Source organism: Macrotis lagotis, chromosome X (assembly GCF_037893015.1).
Source record: "Macrotis lagotis isolate mMagLag1 chromosome X, bilby.v1.9.chrom.fasta, whole genome shotgun sequence".
NCBI lineage: Eukaryota > Metazoa > Chordata > Mammalia > Peramelemorphia > Peramelidae > Macrotis > Macrotis lagotis.
The window spans coordinates 236,810,224-236,828,280 of NC_133666.1; positions in this window are offsets into that span (position 1 = coordinate 236,810,224).

An 18,057-nucleotide genomic window follows, 5' to 3' on the forward strand; every position below is an offset into this window, starting at 1 on the left:
GGGGTGAATGAGAAGGACTAACTATGAGGAACTTAATAATGTTGAACTGTTTACATTCCTGCATAGGAGGAAGATACTGATAACTCATATGAACTTTCTCATTCATAAGAGCAATTAGAAGGAGCTTATATAGAGAAGGCACAGGAAGGAGCTGAATAGAATAGTATAATATAGTAATAAGATGAGGTCAATAGGTGGTAAAGGAAAGTATTGGGAGGAAGGGAAAGGAGATATTTCACATAAGAGTCAAGATAAAGATTTTGCAATGGAGTGGAGGGGAGGAAGGAGAGAGGGGATGAGGACTGAGTTTTCATTCTCATCAGAAATGGCTCAGAGAGGGAATTAACATACACACTTAATAGGGTATAGAAATCTATCTTACTCTAGAGAAAAATGAGAGCAAAGTGATGGGATAAGGGGAAATGAGGAGAGAGAAGGGGGGAGTTGGTGATAGAAGAGAGGGAAGTTCATGGGAAAGGGTAGTCATATATAACACACTTCTGAACAGGGACAGGGTAAAAGGAGAGAGAGAATAGAATAAATGAGAATGGAGAGGAATAGAGTGGAGGGAAATGCAGCTAGTAATAGCAACTGTGGGAAAAATATTGAAGCAACTTCTCTGATGGACATATGATAAAGAAAACAAGTCATCCAAGAGACAGAGCTGTTGGAATCTGAACACAGACTGATAACACTTTTCTTTCTCTCTCACTATTCTTGAGGTTTTCTATCTTTTTTGGTGGGGAGGGGGGTTTATGTTTACTGTCACAAGATTATTATTATATTATAGAATAAGTAAAAAAGTAAAAAAACAATTCTCCCTACCTAAAAAAATGTTCTCTCTTAATAGCACTCTGGGAGATCATCACTGTTGCAAAGACATTGCCAAGGAACAATTCAGCATGAATTAGGTATGCTATTGTTAGATTTAGAAGTACTTCTAGATATTGATGTACATATATGCCTATGAATAAATGCAAATACATATGTGTTTATGTGCATATGTATGTATATACCCACATATATGTGAAATTGTTCTCTATTTCATCTCTATTCATACCCTTGTTTTATATGTGTATATATATATATATATATATGTACATATCAATCAGGGTGATTGTATATTATCCTATATAGGAAAATAATACAATTTTCAGATAAGAATTTCCTGATATTTTTGATCAAAGTTAAAAATACAGTTGATTTGGCCCCCCAAATGATATTGTTTCTATCTCTCTTCCTCGTCAATTATGCTGACATATTTGTTTTATATTAGAACTGTGATTTCATTGGCATAAGCAATTCCTAGTGAGAAAGACCCTTTAACTAAAGCAAATCTGCCTACTCAGCAATTTAGTGTCTTTCACAGCTGAGTGGGCACTCAGGGATTAGTGATTTGTCCAAGGTCATGAAGCCAAAATGTATCAGAGCCAGGTCAGAACCCAGGTCTTCTTGATTCTGAGGTTAGCAATCTGATTCTCATGCAGATAAATATGCATTTCATTACTTTAAAATGTCCCTTTATTCTGTCAGTGTGGATATGCCTTCTTCCTTATAGATCACAGCATTTCTATGACTTAGTGGATGATTTCTTGAGCCAAAATAATTATTAGCTGATATTCAGGCTTCTTAGAATGAGCCTTGCTAGACTTACTGGAACCTCAGATGAAAGTCACAGTTTTTCATAGGGTCCATAAAAAAAGTCCTTCTGATTTGATAGGAAGGAGAGTCCAAACACTTATCCTTTGATAGCCTTCCAGAATCTCATTGTTATTTAGTCCCTTTTTGGTCATGTCTGATTTTTTGTGAACTCTTTTATGGTTTTCTTGATAAAGCTATTAGAGTGGCTTGATATTTTCTTCTCTAGTTCATTTTACAGAAGCAGAAATTGAGGCAAACAGGGTTATGTGTTTTGCCCAGAATTACACAGCTAGTAGGCTGTCTTGGGACAGATTTGAACTCAGGTCTATATTCAGGCCATGCACTTTATCCACTCAACCACCTCAAAGTACCCTTCCAGACTCTAGGATTCTGTCTTTTCCCATCACACCAACATGAGAATGGCCATCTATCATTGTGAATGATGACATGCATGCATATGTCAACTAATGATCAGTAGATCTTTGGAGTATGGATTGATTTTATTCTTAGTCTAGATAAGAGTAATTTCTTCAATTAGTAACTTCTTTTAGGGATCTTGGTTCAATAAAAGCAGATAAGAAAGTATAATCACAAGCACATTGCCAGACAGGCTCCTACAAACACTTGTTTTCATGCATTTTGAAGTATCAAAACAAGGTACAATAAAGTACACATAGAAATTTTGGGCTTTTTGACTGATGCAAGTCTTCTGAATTAATGATTATTTTGAATGTATTATAAATTATGTAGGGTTGGGAATAGAGGGACAGCTATGTAGGGTAGTGGCTAGAGTCCCCAAGTCCCAATCAGAAAAACTTATCTTCCTGAGTTCAAATTTGACCTCAGGCACTTACTAGTTGTGTGACCCTGAACAAGTCACTTAATCCTGTTTGTCTTGTTTTCTCATATGTAAAATGAGCTGGAGAAAGAAATGAAAACTATTCTAGTCTATCTACCAAGAAAATTCTAAATGAAGTCACAAAGAGCCAGACACAACTGAAACAACTAAACAAGAACAAAAAGAGTTGTAATTTGGAATCTTGAGTACCTAGGGCAAATTGTATGATTAGGTCCTAAGGTTAGAGAGTAGTTCAACCTTAGGTACAGATGTACTATTCAGCAGTTTTCTGAAAAGTTTCACCTTATGTTTTCCCCAGAGGCTGGAGAGATAAACAGGCTGCAGGACAAGAATATCACAGTACCAAGAACTTAGAAGTAGAATCCCAGGTTTCTTTGCCTTATATGGCTGCAAGAGTTAGAACAGGAACATGAGGTGAGTTGCAGGAATATCAGCTGCAGCCCGGAGAACATGCATCTTGACTCTCTGTAGGCGAGGAAACTGGTACCCCCCAAATGGAAGGTTTAAAGTATGTTGTATTGCTCTCTTGTCAATATTGAATTATTTCTTTACTCTAAAAGTGTCACCAAATAAATGCACCCACATGTTCCCAGGCACACCTGTATATCTACTCTGGTACATGCATTTTGCAGGACAAATATTTAATATGCACACAGAATAGAGATATATGTACATATATATTATCTATAATGCTATGTACTTGAGTATTTTTACTTTTGGATAGAAAAGATTTTATCTGATTAAAAGTAAATTAATGTAAGTTTGAGAACCAAGGTAAAAACTTCAGATACAATAGAATTTTAGTATTCTTAAAATAAATTTTTACAGATACCTTTTGTTTTTTGCATCACCTAAATATCCCGATTCCTCCATTTTTAAAGGAGAATTCTTTTCTATTTCCTATTTCCCACTTATTCTTTTGATTTTTAAATTGTTAGTGACAATATGACATCCCAGACTGTCTTTCTGTTTCTGAGTGTTTAACAGATCATAGGAAATTACTGCACTAGGAGGAGCCATAGAGATCATTTGATTCAACTCTATCATTTTCTTAATGAAGAAGAAGGTGAATCCCCAATGGTCATGCAAGCAGTAAATGACCTAAATTTCAGACCTAGAACTTCTACCTCCAAATAGATCACATTTCCCACTCCTCTAAGACCTTACAAAGGGATGAAGAAAACCATAAAAGATTAAATAAATCCAAACAATGAGCCCCTGCTAACTGACTCTCCATGTGTTTGTTTAATGATTATTTCTGAAATATTGAGATATGTGAAATGTACATCTTGCCAAATCTTTATCTGTTTTGTCACTTTCAATAAGAAATCAGAGAGTACATCTGTTGCTGCTTTGAGATTATAACACTTTTTAGAGATATGTGAAAATTAGAAAAATAGAGGATCAGTAGTGTATCCATGTAATTTGTGTCATGTGTGTGTTTTAGAGCATGGAAAAAAGAATAAGCATATAACTTTTTCTTCATTTGTCCATCTCTTTGTTATAAATACTGTTCAAGGAGGAATTTGGGTCCAATTAGGCTCCTTTTCTCTGCCAGTAACTCCCAGGATCTTGAGTATATTTGTCCACTAGAACATTACAGAAGGCTGAATCTCAATTAAATAGACACAACTTTTCTTCTTGTGATAAAGGGTATAAAATAAAAATTTGTAAGAACATAGACTTTCCTGAGGTGAAGGAGAATTTCTGGCTCAATGAAAAGATGCACATCTATCAAAATGACTTCTATTAATTGAGACTATATATTTGAAGAGTGATATATACCTATACAGACAATCCTAAAAAAAGAGACAGATGCTCTCAGCTATCCTCCCAAGTTCAGTGTCAGGATCTACTGCTTCATTTGCATCCCTGCAACATGATGATGAGGGTCAGGGTAGACAGAGTTGACCAGATTGGGCTACTGGTGACCAGGGATACATTCAATTCAGACAGAGTAGACATTATGGGCATCAATAGACCCTTCATTAACCTCAACTACATGGTCATATGATTCTACTCATGGCAAGTTCAAAGGCACTGTCAAGGTTGATAATGGAAAGCCAGTGATCAAAGGAAAAGTCATTACTCTTTTCCAGGAGTGGGATTACACTAATATTAAATAGGGAGGTGCTGAAGATTAGTATGCTGTAGAGTCCACTGGTGTCTTTACCACCATGGGAAAGGTAGGGGCTCACTAGTAGGGTAGAGCCAGGGGAGTTATTATCTTTGTCCCTTTTGCTGATGCCTGATGTTCTTGATAGGAGTGAACTGTGAGAAACATGATAATTCCTTTAAGATTATCAGTAGTACCTCCTGCACTATTAATTGCTTGCTCTCCTTGGCTAAGGTCAACTATGATAACTTTGATAATGTGGAAAGATTCTTGATCATACTCTTTATGCCATTACTTTTATCCAGAAGACAGTAGATGGTCCCTCTGGCAAGCTGTGACACAATGAGTGTAGAGCTGCCCAAAACATCATTCCTGCTTCCACTAATGCTACTAAGACTATTGGCGAGGTCATTCCTGAACTGAATGGGAAGCTTCTATGTTTATATTCTTGATATATCTGTTGTATATCTGACCTACTACCTGAAAAAAAAACTGCCAAATATGATGATATGAAGAAACATTGATAATTCAAGGGACACTTGAAGAGTGTTTTGGGCTACACAGAGATCAGGTTGTATCCAGAGATTTTTAACAGTGATGCTCACTTTTGATGTTGGCACTGGATTTACCCTCAGCAACCATTTATTCAAGCTCATTTCCTGGAAAAAAATTAGTACAGTATAGCAACCATGCAGTAGAACTCATGGTCTATATGGACTTCAAGGAGTAAAGTTAGAAAGCCATGGATCTTTAACCCTAGTCCAAATAAGGAGTTCCACCACTGGGGAGCCCATGTCCCTAATCTACGTTCCCATACTGGGGAACCCATGCCATAAAGCAGGGGGAGAAATCAATAGTTCAATATTATGTAATATTAATAAAGCCACCATATTCAGTGCAAAAATATGGGGATTAGAATTTTATTACAAGTAATTACCTCTATCAGGGTTCAGAAAAGCACTCTTTACATCAGTCACAAGATCTACCCTCTACAAGGTCAAAATGAAAGAAAGCAAAAGATTCAGAGACACATGGAGTGACTCAGAGAGAGAAAGCCAAATAAAGATAGAGAGAGTGAGACACACACACACACACACACACACACACAGAGAGAGAGAGAGAGAGAGAGAGAGAGAGAGAGAGAGAGAGAGAGAGGCTGGGGATGATCCTCTTTATGAAATTTAAGAGATAAAATCCTTTTAAAGGTTAAACAGATCAGAATCTAAGGAGACAAAAATAAAAGAAAATTTTTGCCATGTCACAAATAATTAGAGATCTAAAAATTAAAACAATTGTGAGACTCCACCTCACAGATGGGCAAAGTTGACAAAGAAAAAAGTAAAACAACAAATGGTGGAGTGACTATGGGCAAACAAGTACATTAATTCCTTGTAATGGAGCTTTGGACTGATGTAGTCATTTTTGAAAACAATTTAAAACAATCCCAAAATTGCTGAACCCTGCATACTCTTTGACTCATTGATACTACTAGTAGGTCTATACTGCAGAGATAGAGGGAAAAAGAAAAAGATACCCATATGAACAAGCATATTTATAAACAGCTCTTTTTGAAGTGAAAAAGGATTGGAACCTAAGATAATGTCAATCAAATGAGAATTGGCTGAAAATATTATGGCATATGAATGTGGTAGAATATTATTTTGCTGAAAGAAATGATGAAGGAAATAAGAGAAGACTTTTATAAATAATGCAAAGCAAAGTGAATAGAAGAAAAATTTATATAACAATAAAATTTTCTTAAAAATTTTTGAAAGGTTTAAGAACTCTGATCAATGTAATGACAACTACAGTTAAACAGGATCCATGATGAAATAGGTTACCCATCTCCTAACAGAAAGGTGATGGTCTTAAGGTACAGATTGGGACTTTTTTTGTTTGTTTAGACATAGCCAAATCAGGGATTTGTTTTGCTTGATTCTGCATAACTATTATGGGTTTTATTTGGATGGGATAAATAAAATGAGACTTGAAAAACAAAATTGACTCCTTAATTCAGTCACTGTAGTCCATGTATTTCCTCTTTTTCTGTAGTATATTGTTCTGACTAGAATAAAGTGGATCAAGTAATTTTCCCCCAACCCTATTCCAATAGATAGAAAATAATGATGAGTCAATTAACAATGTTAATATTGCCAAGGACACCATCTGCCAAAGACAACCTAATATCATACCCATCTCCTACCCTTCCCCACCCCACTCACTGCACAAATATAGTTGAGAAATATTTATTCCATTTCCCAGAAATTTCCTCTTTCAGCCCAAAAGGAACCTGTCATTATTTCCCTGAGGTCACTGAATAACCATGGTCCTTACATGAATCAGAACATCAATTATTTTGGGTAGTGTGGTATGTAGAAAAGGGATGAAGTGACTTATAGGGGTTAAGGGATCTATAGTTTCTAGTCCAGGCCTTACCATTTATGCACTGCGCAACTTTGGGCCAATTTAGTTAAATTCTTTGAGATTTCCTGAGTTGTAAATTTGAGACATTGATGTATGGAAGGTTGCCATAGGGATTGAGTGAAATAATTTATGCAGCACACATTTGAAGGGAGAGAAGACTCGGAAGGAAATAAGCATTTATTAAATGCCTACTATGGTCTAGGCACGGTAATCAGTGCTTAACAAATGTGAATTAATTAATGTTGTGAATTTTGATAAGTCTTTTCCCAAAAATCTATATTTACCAAATATTAACAATAATAATAATGTATATGTCTTTATTACTGTATAGATTTCATACATTAGTTGGGTTTAAGAGAAAACGGCATCTTTATTCCAAATGCCTTACTTGGATTAGTTTGTTGGATACATAACACAAATGGGAATTATCAAAGATCAAAGGTAGGAATAAAATGATATCAATGCTAAAAAAACCCCCAAACATAGCCCAAGTTCACAAAATGAGTAGGAGTATGAATTCATGAAGGTGGAAGGGATGAAGATACGCATTTCCATTGTGAGAACTTGTACCTTGTTCAAAATCAACTGACTTTTTTTCAATGTTTTGAAGAACTTTGTCTATTAAAATCCACCTCAACTTTCCTTTATTGGACACACAAAAGATATATTAAAAATAAATATAAGAGAGAAACTATTTAGATATCCACTTTCTCTATGCTCCAACAATGACATTTTTTCCCCCTGCTTTAAGAAGAGGCAAGTATTATGAGACAAATGTACACATCTCTTTGAAGGAAGAGACCTTGTCTCATTTATGGCCTCTCCAGAGCCTAGCAGAGTGACTTACTTGAAAATACTAAATGATGATTATGAAGTAAATGAATGTATACATGAAAAAATGAATTGCTTTTATGTAAATTCAGGTGCAAGATGGAATTTGAGTACTTAGAAATAATGTATTTGAACCTCATCCTTTTAAGGATAAGGAAATAGAGGTCAAGTAAGTTAGATAACTTGCAAAGTTTGCATTGTTACTTTCAGGGTCAGGATAGAACCCTTGAATTATGCCTCTTAGAGGTTCCCTTCTGATTTCACCATTCTCATTCAAAAGAGGAGGGGGTCAAAGAGTTAACATAAATTTTCCAACTTTTTGGGTCAGATCATATCTGTGCAAATTGTGGAATATTTGTATTAATTTCTGGCTATTTGCTGTTGCAAAAACTTACCTTTTAAATATCAATATCCTCATAGTGAAGCTACCATATTCCCCTCCCCCCCAAATACCAGGTCTTATATTAGTTTTTGCCCCAAAAGACACATTAGGGTTTATTTTCAGGGGATATATAGAGATAGGCATTCATTTCTGCAGGAATTTTTATTTGATCTATTCTCTCTTCATGTCTTTAGCACAGTGACTGCTGGCTGAATCCCAAACTATCAGACCTCTTTGGCCACCTCACAAAACAAGTTGGCAGCATTAAATTGACCCAGTTCCTTATAACTGTTCTTGTACACCAGGCTTTTTTTCGATTTCAAGAACAGAAATGCCTGAAACATTCAATCTTATCTTTCTTGCCCTTAGTGATGATTAGAGATGGAGTTTTCTTTCCATCCAGATGTTATCAAGTGCACACATTATTAGTGCATTGTGTCTATACTCTGGCCATTCAGCAATGAGTTTTGAGTTCATCTGTTTACATAGACATTTACCTCTCATCCAAAGGTACCTGTTTGGCTATTTACAAATAATTGTAATTTATATTATCATTAATTTTAAGCATTAATGTCAACAATGCTATTTATTTATTTATCTATTTATTTATTTATATTTAACCATATATTAATAGTATTATTTTATTATTCAATATGTCTGTTTTGTGTTGCAGAGGATGTAATGTGTCTATCTGGCTGATGATCTTAACTGTGGTTTATTTTTGGATTAGGACTTATAGTATAAGCATTCTGAAAAAATCATGCTAGTTTTATTTTTTACTGATACTTTATTTTTACAAATGAGGGTTCTGTGTATATTCTAGCAGATTTGGGCAATTTTCCCTATTAATTTCCTTCATGATATTTTCTAGGTTCTTTTTTTTGATCTAGGCTTTCTAGTAGTCTGATGATTCCAAGATGATCTCTTCTGGATCTATTTTTCAGGTCATTTGTTTTTCCTAAAAGGTACTTTACATTTTCTTCAATTTTTCAAACTTTTAATTTTATTTGGTGGAATCTTGTAATATTGTAAATTCTTTGGTCAATTTTTCATAATTTTCCTGCATGACTATCATTTCTTTTTTTCCCCATTTTTCTACTTCCTCTCTTCTTTGTTTTTTAAAATTCTTTTTAAAACTCTTCTAAGAACTTTTGGATTTGAGTCCAAATTCATAGACTATTTTGAGACTTCCCCTGTGAGTAATTTTTTACTGATTTCTTCTTCCAGCATGGCATTGTTATCATCTTTATCTGCAAAGTAGTTTTCTATAGTGAGTACTCTTTTAACTTTTGTGCTCATCTTTGTTGTTTTAGCTCTGCTCCTGGGATTTAGGGAATATAGATCCAAGCTTTTTACGCTGGGGCTGGGGTCTGATCCCTGGCTTGCTGTTGTCTAAGATGTTGCCTATGCAAAACAAGCCTTGCCTTTGCAGAGTTTTATTTCTTCCTTTGTGTCCAAGTTCAGACTTAGTAGAGGTTTTTGCTGGCTTGCTACCTAGCTACCAGGACCTATACTGAATTGTGAATAAAGCTTTCCACTGGCTTCCCTGCTCTCTCACCTCCTGGGCTTTATTTCCTCTTTCCCCCCAAAGACAGACCTTCACTGAAGATCCTCCATGTTGTCTACCACTGAAAACTTCTTTGAATCCTCTCTTTTTCTTGGTGGGACCTGCAGTTTGAATGTGAGAGCAGAGGCTTCATTTATCTTTATGCTCTGGTAGCATGTTAGCTTCATACTGCCAACTTGACTCTGCCCCAAAAGTCCTAGGTTTTATTTTAGGGGTAACAGAACATATAACTGTGAATCACAGAATCCCTGAAGAAGCACAGGATTGCAAGTGAGTCAAAGGAATAAGAAAATAAGAGTGAGCTTAAGAAGACTATAATATATAGTCAACTGTTCAGGCAAATGAGAAGTATCCTAGTTTCTGTTAAGGGCATCATCATCTTTTCAATCACTCAGGTTCCCAACCTTAGAGTCATACTTGGCATTTTCCTCTACCTCAACCCATATATCAAATCAATTGCTAAGTCTTTTATATTCTATCCATGATGTTGATAATGATGTTTGTCCTTCATTCTAAAGGCAGACCATGCCATCAGGGAGGTGATGCCATGACAAACAAGTGAATGTGCAAAGTAACCAGCCTCACTTTCTCCTCCAGAACATCTGAGTTCAGCAGCCAAATATAAATCAAGATGAATGGAGATGGCCCAGGATGTGAGGTGATTAAGATTAAGTGACTTGCCCAAGGTCACACAGTAAGTATTAAGTATTCTGAGGCTAGACTTGAACACAGGTCTCTCTGACTCCAGGGTTGGAGCTTCCCAATTCTATACAGTATCCTTTATATCCATATCTCTATGCATATCTTATAGGGATATTTCATAACTCTCTTTCTTCTCATATGACCACATCATTAGTTTTAAATTCTTAACCTATATCATTGCAGTAGTCTCCTAATTGTTATCCCTGCTTCCAATTGGTCTTCCAATCCATCTTGCATATAATTTCCAAATTAATACTCCCAAACTTGTAGTATAACCTTTGCTCAAAAATTTTCATTAATTTCTTATTTTCTCTACAACAAAATATAGTATTAATGATTTAAAGATGGAAGAGACTTTAGTGATAATTGAATTCAATTCTCTCATTTTGCATTTGAGGAAACTGGGATTTAAGGAGTCACAAAAATTGACAGAGTTGGAATCAAAGTTAAGTCCTCTGACTAAATTTGTTGCTTTTACCAATTTATTACAGTGCAAATTCTACACCTCATGTTCAAAGTTCTCTTTATTCTCATTAACTTTAGAATGCATCATTAACTCTTCAATCTGGTATTTTAATCCCATTTATTTTTACAAACATTTCATGCTATTCTTCACTCACTCTATGATCCATCCAAGCTGGCCTTATTTGCTATCCCTCAGACTTGACACTCCATCTCTCAATGCTAGGCATTTACCCACATTATCCTCCTCAATATCTCAGGAGGCGTGGTGAGTCTAGTGGATAGAATACTGGACTTGGAATCAGGAAGTCTAAAACTTGCTTCAGATGCTAGCTTTGTGACTCCTGAGGCAAGTCCCTTTAATCCTTCTCAGATTCAGTTTCTTCCTTTGTAAAATAGGAATAATGATTCCTATGGCACTTAGCACACAGAGTATAGTGAAGCTCAAATGATATAAAGCATATAAAGTGCTTTGCAACATTTCAGTTACCTTATTAGAAATCCCAGTTTCAGGGGCAGCTAGGTGTGCAATGGATAGAGCACTGATCCTGGAGTCAGGAGGACCTGAGTTCAAATCTGGCCTCAGACACTTAATAATTACCTGTTTGACCTTGGGCAAGTCACTTAACTCTATTGCCTTAAATAAATAAAAAAAATTAACAACAAAAAAAGAAATCCTAGTTTCATTCAAGGCTCAAGTCACATACCACCTCCTACAACAAGAGTTTCTTTGCCTTGCTTGTATCCTGGACCCCTTTGGCAGACTGAGGAAGCCTACATATACTTCACAGAACCATGTTTTTAAATTTATAAAATGAAATGCAAAAGATTGCAAATGAAATAATTTCTACTGAAATTCAGGTGTTGATTTTTTAAAGTTCTTAGCTCTCTCATTTGAAAAACTCTGAAGAACAGGAAACTTTCCTCATCTTCCTTCTAGTTATCAGTGCTCTTCTCAAATTACCTTATGTTTGCTTCTTGGAATGTATATTTAACCCCATCTATATCCTTTTAGGCTTTATATCCCCATTACTTAGCATAAGACCAGGAAAATAGTAAGCAAGTGCTTGATGCAAATTTATTGACTGACTGACCCAAGAGACCACAAGAAGTATTACCATGTATGATCAGAAAGGTAGGCAGGAGGGTCATTTAAGATAAGTCTAACAGATGGACAAAATACTATGCAGATGACCAGAGGAAGACCACTAATACCTGCTGGATGGAACATCTTAGGGAGGAATTAAATCAAATGTGTGGACAACAATCACAGTAAGAAAATGAAAACGAAGTTGAATCCACAGGTGGGGTGGGGGAATACTGATGAAATAGTTGATTTACGGAATAACCCATTCAAATTTCTACACAGATAGTGGATTCATTGACAGCCCATTGCCTGTGAGCTATTGAACTTTTACTTTACAAATTTCAACTAAAAGGTTAAAATATTAAATGTGCAATTGCATTTTAATCATAAAAGATTATCTCCATTCTAATAACTGTACCTTTTTTGAAATATAAAAGTTTTAGTAGCTGAGCTAACTAAAAACAGTGGAACACTGGATTTAAAAATACTCACAATGTCTTGAGCTGAAGACTATTTTTCTAACCTAAATATAGTATAATCTGGACATATCAGATGCTTAAGCAAAGCAGTAATAAAGTAGAATAAAACAAACCTAGTACTAGCAATGTTCAGTCCTGAGATTACAAATCAATTTGCACCTGATAAGTAAGGTCAAAACAAAAGCCTACAAAAGGAGCAAAAGGCAATGGGTTTTTTGTTGCATTTTTAAAAAGGGGGAGAGGGGGAGAAGCTATAAGTGCCTAGATAGAAAAGCTCTTTGCTTTATTTTGCCAACTGCTTCCTTCCCCTCCCCCACCCACTTACTCTCCTTTGCTCACCAGAGAGCCTATTTGCTGTGGTCCTACAAGAGTATTTCAGAGGAAGGTTCCATAAGTGAAAACATCCTAACCCTGGGAATCTGATCTCCCTCAGAGAAATTCTGCATTTCAAAAAGGGAATTTAAAGAAATCATTGTTTGTTCCAAGTGACTAGTTAATTGCATTTTGATTTGGTAATTACAAACAGATTTTAGCCTCTCAGCTCTTCTCCACCAGTGGAACAGTTTCTAATATAGTGAAACCAATTCTATACTCAGCCATTCCCAAAATGCCTCATGAAATGCTCTTGGTTAATTTTCTGTTTTTCTACTGTCACCATTCAATTTTATTTGATATACTTCAGGAAAAGTTTTTATTTTCCCCCACTTGCTATTATCTTCATTATCAAGTCTATAAGGAACAGGTTTTATAGAAATTGTTCAAACACGGTGGTAGAAAAATAACTTGTTACCTTTTTCATCCCATTGGTCATTTATATTTTCATACATTTCCAACTTGCAAGAAAAGAGAGGGAACACACAAGAAACTAAATTTTAATTTCAAAATTAGCAATAATGCTAATAGATAATGCCATAAAATAGAATGTATGGGCGGGATCCTCTTAGAAGGTCACATTAAAAAAATATTAAGTCAACATCATGTTATTTGTGTAACAAGTGCCATAGAGTATGCTCAGAGTTTTCATTCCTGATTCTGCCGACCATGTGAGTCCTTGGGGGCCTGCTTTTGTCCATATGATGATCTACTGCTGAAAAGACTTGGTATTTTCATACAATTTGGTAATCTAGCAGTCCTTGGTCCTTCTTCTACCTTCTGGTAAAGAGTGGGGATGGTCTATCACTTAAAAGAAGAGATAACTTTCAGCTTGTTCTCTTTGTTCCAGTTCTTCCGTAGAGCAAATCATTTTGTTTCTAGATTTCCATTAAGGATGAGTTTGGGGATAGATTCTTCCCCCTCCCATTGTTTGAGTCCATGACTACCTTTTCCACTTTACATTTCTTTTCCAGAGTAGCTGATTAAGTAACCACTTTAAGATGGATGTATCTAGGTTTAAAGGTGTGAGATCAAGAAATCCAGAGGTTATATTTCCAAGGAAAATTTCTTCATGAGAAAAAATGAACCCTGAAAAAAAAAAAGATTGGTGCAAGTCTAATCTACGTAACCATCTTACATACTGTGAATTGTTTGGACCATGCATAACTGAAATGAAATGTAAACGTTTCTAATAATCAGTTTTCCAACCTGCATAAAGCAAAACATAAAGTTCTGAAAAGTTAGATATCAGTTTCCCAGCAAATTTCAAAAGAAGTTTCAAGTTAACTTAGTGAATCCTTTAAAAAATCATTTCCTGAATGTGTGTGGTCTTTTATGTTTAGCATTGCTTTTGAATGTAGAAAAAAGATATCTGTCTTTCCTCTCTCTCCCTATTGCCACCTCTTTTAAAGAAACTTTGGACATGAACATTAGTCTATGCTCAAAATTATCGTTCCTAAGTCCCTAAGGTGAGCCTTAAATGTGTGAAAGAGGAAAACAGAAGTCAGGTTTCCCGGGGCAGCTAGGTGTCACAGTGGATACAGCACCAGCCCTGGAGTCAGGAGTACCTGAGTTCAAATCCAACCTCAGACACTTAATAATAACCTAACTGTGAGGCCTTGGGCAAGCCACTTAACCCCATTTGCTTTGCAAAACAAAACAAAAAACAAACAAACAAACAAACATTAGGTTTCCACAGAAGTGAACCTAATCCTAACTTTGTGCTTGAGTGCAAAGCAAAGGGCATCCTTAGGAAGAAGTACAAAGTGCCTCACTTAGGTTCAGAAGTATTTATCAATGTAATATTTGAATTACAGGATTAATAAAGTAACTGTTAAAAAGAACCTGGGAATATATCCAACAAGTTACAGCTCCTTTATCACTTAAGAGCACAAGCTCCAAAAGCTTTCCATATAGCAGTACATCCTAGAATTTCTAAATGAACTGGTGTTTTTTTAACTTAGGAAACAAAGTATTTATTTTCTCCTATTTTGGTTATGATTGCTTGACATCTTTTGTCCTTGTTATAATGGTTTCCTTGGAAACTTACCAGCCTCCTTAATGTTGCCCATACTTTCTTATTTGTTATTCTCTAGTATAAAATGGATGAAAAATGACAAAACATCAATTTTCACTTGATTTAGTTTGAGTAACCATAAATTGGCAACTTTCTTATATATATAAATTGCAGTTTCCCCTCTCTCAAATTCTAGTATTACATCCTAAAAACATATCTTCTGTAAGAAACTGACTATATATGTATGTATATATATATATATATATATATATATATATATATATATATATATATACTATTTAGACAGTTGGAATATCTCTAGTTAACTTGTTTATATTGGGTGAATGTATGAATAAATTGTTAAGAATTATATCTTAGGTATTTGGCTAAGGATGGATAGACCTGAATCCTAGTTATTTTCTGGAATTCCACATTGGTTTTAAGATTTAAGAAATCAGAACTTATGGAAAGACTTTCAAAAGGGAGTGACAACTTTGTGTTCTTAGGAACAGGGAAGAATTAAATAGTTTCAGAATGTTCTTCCCACTCATCTTTTTTCTCTATTTACAATTACAGTTTTATTCCCCTTTTCTTTTTTCCATCTCATTCCCTTCATCTCTATTATCTCTTCTCTTCTTGTCTATAAAGACCAAAGAGAGGTTAACTAAATTAGAGTAATCTTCAGTAGTGGCAATGAGAGTATGACTCCCATTTGCCTGCAAAGTATATAGCAATAGTTTAATACCACCTAGACATGCTTCAGTCAAACATGCCTGGGATTTTTATCAGGAATTTAATGCATTTCTCCTTCTGTGTAATATACCTAAATGAGTTAATATATGTAAAGTTCTTTAAAAATCCTTAAACTACCTTATAAATGCCAGTTATTATTTTTATTAACTCATGGAGAAATGGAAATGTAGGACAATTAAATTCTTCATACAAAATCATATATAAAAGTCATAAAGCTAGGAACAGGAGTCAGGATTTCCAGTACTGTGAGATTGAATTTCTCTCTTTTTCCCCCCTTTCTCTCTTTCTCCTCTATCTCCCTCTCTCTCCCCTCCCTTTCCCTCTTTCATTTGATTGAAAAAATATTCATATATTTATTAGTAGATTATTAGACTTTTACATATATTATAAATATATTTTAACTAAAATTTTCTTGTAAAATGGAAGTAAAATTCTAAATCCTGCCAGAAAAAAATTGCTTCACTTGGTTAGTATTACACAATTTGGCATGAAATTGTTCTGTTTTTATTTTTTAGATTTGTCTTCTCCATTCTTTATTTTATAGTCTTTCAGGGAAGAAAATTTCTTTTAAAATTTTTTCAATTTATTTTTTATTCATTTTTAACGTTCTTTTTAAATTGAATTTCAACTTACCTCCTTCCTGCCTCTACTCCTGAGAGGTTGAATCATATAACAATTATACATGTAAAATCATACAAACATATTTACATATTGGTCATATTTTTAAAACAAGAAATTAATGAGTTCACAGTTCTTCTCAGTTCACTTTGAATCAGTTTATATGGCTGTTGACATTTTTTTCTGAAACCACCTTCCTTTGTCATTTCCCAAAACACAATAGTACTCCATCACAATTATATGCTACACAACTTGTTCAAGTCATTTCTTAACTGATAAACATCCCTTTGATTTCCAATACTTTGCCAACACAAAAAGGGCTGTTTTTGTACAAATAAATCCTTTTCCTTTTCTGTGCTCTCTCTTTGGGATACAGATCCAATATTCTTATTCTCTCTCTCTCTCTCTCTCTCTCTCTCTCTCTCTCTCTCTCTCTCTCTCTCTCTCTCTCTCTCTCTCCTCCCCCTAGAAGCCTGAGCTTTTTCTGATTCATTAATTAGTATTTTACCCAACCAATGGAGTTTCCCAGCTATGCCTAAGCCAGAGCTGCCTACACACCACTCTCCCTTCCAGTTCCAACTCCTCTTCTATGCTATCTTCCCTTATTAGAAGGTAGGCTCTCTGAGGGCAGAAGTCATTTTGCTTGATGATATCTCTATCACTTAGAACAGTTCCTCATACACAGATAGCACTTAATCGATGATCTTTTAAAGCCATTTTAGCTATTTACCATGGTATCCTGATCTCAAGTGAAAAAATATTTCTCAGATTCTTGAAATTTTGTATAAACAAAAGCCAAGTCACATTTTCTCCTCTTTTTCTGACTAAGTTGCCCTCATTTCTAAGTAGAAGGCAAAATGGCTAATATATCAAGTTCTCATTTCATCAAATTAAGTACACTCTTAAACACCTGACAATTTCAAATTAGACTTCCCAATTCTAAAAATAAACCTTAGAGATACAAAGAATCACAGAATCATCAAGATAGTTTTCCTATTCATGGTTCATTCCTTGTTAAAAATGCAATGAGAGCAATTCAATTTGTTCATATTTAATGTCATTCATAACATTCTTGTTTCCTTCTCAAATCTGAAGTGACTGTCCACATTCTTGTGGTACAATGAAGATGCCTAATAAGTACTTTGTCAATGGTTGATTTTGGCATATATAAGTATAAATACATAGGTAGGTTTGTAGAATATGATTGTCACCATTAGTTTCATAGGACCTGATTTGTAGTTTCTATGGTCTTTTTAATTATTTATGAGAATATGGCTGCATCTTAGAATTGTGCTTTCATCACTCTTCATGAAGCAATTTAATTGAGATTGCTTACTAGAGAATATATACATTTTAAAGATTTTCCAGAGACGTTTGGGGTCACCAAGCTTGTATGTTCAGAGGTAGGATTTCAACCAGGGTAACTTGTTTAAACTCAGGCAGCCTTCTATGTACTATGCCTTGGCTTTATTAATAATTGAAATACCCCACCCCCATGTTGAATTCTTTGTGCAATGGAAGTTGATCTCATGTTCCCCTCATACTTCTAATTTGGATTAGCATTTATGCATAAATTATTTCCACAAATTTATTTGGAAAAGCTAGAAGCATTTTCATCAGAGATTTTATTCTTTTGAGAGAACAACCCTTAAGTCTACTTTCCTGGCAATGTCCAGGCAATTGAAAGAAATAACTCCCTGGAAAGATTCTTCTCTGTTAATTGGTTACTATTCTATATACCTATTCA